Here is a 4,137-nt window from a genome sequence, read left to right on the forward strand (position 1 = left end):
TATTATCTGCCAGGGAAATTGACAAATTGGAATGATTTTCCTGAGGAACTCTAAAATGGGTATTTAAAATTCCATATGACTGGCTTCATGGCAGGAGAATGAATTCAAATATTATTAAAGACTTTTGGGGATAGGTATGTGGGTAGACCCCTGTTCAAGGCCAGCCTAGGCTACATAGCAGACCACAGTGAAATGAAATAATGGGTGAATAATGGGTGAAAGAAAATGAAGTTTTGAAAATTTTTTTTCAGTTGAAGAAAAAGGAAGAATACATTTGCATTGTCCCATTCTCATAACTGTGACCGAGTCCCTGACAGGTCCACTTACAGGACAAAAGATATATTTTGGCTCACAGTCTCAAAGGGTCCCAGGCCACCAAGGTTGACTAGGTGTGACAGCAGAAACTGTGATGGCAGAGGCTTGTCACATCTCAACTGACCAAGAGAAGAGAAGAATGGCAGAAATGGCAACCAGGCTAACACCTTCAAAGGATCTCCTCCATTGACTTCCACTAGGGAGGCCTCACCTTCCAAACGTTACACAGCAATGCTACAGGGCTTCAAAACAGGAGCCCGTTGTGGGTAGGGTGTGGAGGTGCATTTCAGAAACAGACAATAAAAGGATTGTGCTTCAGTAACCAAATACTTTAATTATCTGGAATATTTCATTTTTAAATAATTTGACTTTACATGAGCTTTCTCCATTCCGTTTCCATTTTTGATGCATAGTTATACATTTATAGTTTCAATCTTTTGTGCTGGCAAAGATAATCATTGGAACACATATAATTTGACAATGTGCTTATTAACAATGAAGAAATATGTCTGCAACTGATAATATACACAAAAATAACTATTCAAAATCATCATCTTTTTACTCAGAAAAAAGCATCCAGTTTCCTAAACAAGCTAGACCAGAAAGGAGCTAGCTTTATGGAAGTAAAATTAGTATAGTAGTCACTCACCAAAAGCATTTAACATGTGGTAAACCAAAGTGTCTCCGAACAGGTTACATTGCACAGCTGGGAATGGAGTCATTGAGTCACAATCACAAAGCTTACAAGCTTTGCCATCTCCCAGTATGATTTCATACAACTGATAGCCCACAACAATGAATCCTATTGGTATCACTGCTTTCTGCTCCTGAAGACATAGAAATGCTAAGAAAACATCTCAGATTTTAAGGTTTCCTCTTTACAAAACTGGGGAGCAGTGGCTCAGACCTTTAATCCCAGAAGTCAGGAGGCAAAGACAGGAGGATCTTTGAGTTCAACACCAGCCTAGTCTACAGAATGAGTTCCAGGACAGCCAGAGCTACACAGAGAAACCCTGTCTTTAAAAAACAAAACAGAAAGAAGGAAGGAGGAAAGAAGGAAGGAGGAAGGGAGGGAAAGAGGGAGCGAGGGAAGGGAGTGAGGAGAGAAGGGAGGGAGGAAGTAGAAGGCTATAATTTTTCTTCCTGAAGAACATAGATAAAGACTGAATGTCATGGGCATTTTGTCTTACTTATCCTTTGTCTGCAAAGTCAGTGTCTACCCTTTGTTCTTCAGTAGGGAGTCTCTACTCTGAGACACGGAGAGGGAAGTTCTCCTATAACTAAGGTAAAGGTAATTTTAATGATAAATACTCAGAGGATATTCAGTCTGTTCCTACCTTATATTTGACAAAATTCTCTCTCTCTCTCTCTCTCTCTCTCTCTCTCTCTCTCTCTCTCTCTCTCTCTCTCTCTCTCTCTCCTGTCTGTCTGTCTGGTGTCTCATTATGCAGGCCTTGCTAGCCTCGAAGTCAAAGAAATCTACCTGCTTCTGCCTCCAGAGTGCAGGAATTAAAGATTACAAAAGCTTTCTTGTGCCCAGGCAATATCGAAGCATCACTTCCTGCCATCCCCCTCATGTGATATGTATGAGTCTGCCAAATGGACAGCCTTGGTAGCAAGGGTAAATAGTATTTTCTCTTCCTTCTCTTCAGCTTATAAGATATGTAGGGGGAAAAAAATCAAAGATTAACGTGGTACAGAATAGCTTAAGTAAGAAGATTAGACTCTAAAATCAATATGCGTTTGATTTTTTCATAAAATCCTTAGCCTCGTTTCCTCCTCTGTCAAATTGGATAACAACAATACCTACTTCTGGGACTGTACTCAGAATCCTAAATGAGATTCATTTACTCAGTCATAGCCATTCTTCTTGAGGACCTACTGGGCACATGAATGGCCCCAAATATGAAGGCTGGCACAAAGAGCAAGCCTGTCAGGATTTACCTGTAACAGAACTTCATTCTAATTGGTAAAAGAAAAGAAAAAGCAAATAGGTGCCCTTGATCGTTAAGCAATGCAGAAAACCATGCTGGAGAGAGGCAGCCAAATAAAAGTCTGCAAAATCTGGCTTGAGAGCCAAGTATTATTTGGTAAAACAGGGGTCAAATGCTCTCTCTTCGGAAATGATGTGAAATGACAGAACAGGCACGAGCAGGCTTGGAGGGAGAGAGCGCAGGTCAGGATGGAAAACGTGTGAGAAAAAAAACCAGTAAAGTCGGGGTCTTTCCATAACAATGAAGAAGTCTTGACGCAGGGGAGCACAGGAGGAAATGAGACCTACAAAGTAAGAAAAAAAAAGGTGTAAACACAGCTTCACACAAGCCTAGGACAATTAATTATTCTATAAGGCAGCTCTGTCACCATTTCCTCCCTGCACTATAAAACAGGCTGTGATTAGATAGATGGCTTCCTTTAACACTGTTAACAAAACCTCTTTCAGGAAAACCCCTTAAGCGGCTTTTTACCCCACACTCTCCCTCTCCAGTCCCACTGTGGTACTGGATTTGCACTGACCCTGGCTTGCAGTTAAGTGATGATTGCTTTTTCTCTACCTAAGGCCCTGCTTGTCCTAATGAAGATGCATCGCTGGCACTCGCTTGCTGTATGGCTGGGAAAGAGCAAGGGAACCAAAAGTTCTGTCCAGATGGAGGAGCTCAGCTAAACATCTGCCTTGCCTGTCTGTCACTCCCTACCTCCTGCTGCTGTGCTCACTGCCAGCCACTGCAGCAGCTCCTGAGTCAAAGGTCCTCCTCTTCTGGTGTTTCCTTGGAGCTTTGACTAATTATCTGCATCGTCATGCCCAACAGCATCAGGCTGTCATTCTTCCAACCACAAGAAGATCCTGTTGGAAATCAAAGTCCTTAAAAAAAGGAGCGCACTGTCACGTGATTCCAAAATGAGACCCATTAAACCATACATACATGACAGCAAACTATGCGTCAGTTGACATTAAGACGGCTGATACATTCCATCTGTTACATGCATGATCTGCAGTGCTCCACGGGATCCAGAGATAGAAGACAACTATTGACAGCAAGTTCATTCCGCTCCCGCTCCACTTCCAATATCCTAGTACAAACCACTCCCATCTAGCTTAAAACGTTACAATAGTTTTCCAAGTCATTAGCCAGAAACACTTTAGTCCAAATTGGTGCTTACCTATTCATCTCAAGGAGTCACTCAGCTGAGCCTGCTGTGACTGCAGCAGCTCTGTGCCAGCTGGTTTTGCACAGCAGGGCACACAAGGGGTGACATCTTTGAAGCCAAATTTTGAACGTTTAAATTCTGTGTGGACCTTCTGTGGCTTCTCAAAGTGCTGAGGCTTATCTTTTATAGATAGAGGGCCCCTTTGGCATCCTTAAACCGAGTGATGTTGGTGGCTTTTCCTATCTCTTATCTCACATCTCTCCTCAACGCACTCCTTCATGTTGCCCTTTCTTCTGGTCCCCCATTTCACAGCTTAAGGCCTTTAGGAATACCATTTCCTCTAACTTAAAATTCTCTTCAACCTTATCTCACTTCATGAACAAACCCTTGCCGCTCGTATCCACTCAAGCAGTCCTGGAAAAGACCCTCCCTGCAAAGCCCAGATGCTGCTAGTGTCCTCTGGTCAGTTGCTCCCACATTCCGATTCTGGGGTTCTTACAATTGGTAATTACATGTCACAGTGGTTATTCAGTTTCTGTCTCCCTCTTCTATGATGAATTCAGTAGATACCAAATGATTGTGCTCACTTTTCTTGTGACTTGGATCCCAGCGTTTCTGTGATTCTAAAGCTGGCGTTCACACTACTGCTTCTGGGACGCATTTGTCAAAGAATAA

The 4,137-nt window shown here is 42.5% G+C and overlaps 1 long non-coding RNA gene across 2 annotated transcripts; it reads right to left on the reverse strand.

Annotated features, from left to right (window-relative positions):
* Window positions 1–625: 625 nt before the first annotated feature.
* LOC148002821 (uncharacterized) lies at window positions 626–3,620 on the reverse strand. Of its 2 annotated transcripts, none has more exons than XR_015632381.1 (3): window positions 3,475–3,620; window positions 3,009–3,157; window positions 626–2,592 (listed from the first exon to the last, which is right to left on the reverse strand). It is a non-coding gene; the product is annotated as an uncharacterized LOC148002821 (long non-coding RNA). The 2 variants fall into 2 exon arrangements; XR_015632382.1 differs by lacking the exon at window positions 3,475–3,620 and adding an exon at window positions 3,237–3,384.
* Window positions 3,621–4,137: the final 517 nt, after the last annotated feature.

This window comes from Rattus norvegicus, chromosome 10, assembly GCF_021556685.1.
Source record: "Rattus norvegicus strain SHRSP/BbbUtx chromosome 10, alternate assembly SHRSP_T2T, whole genome shotgun sequence".
In the NCBI taxonomy this organism is placed as follows: domain Eukaryota; kingdom Metazoa; phylum Chordata; class Mammalia; order Rodentia; family Muridae; genus Rattus; species Rattus norvegicus.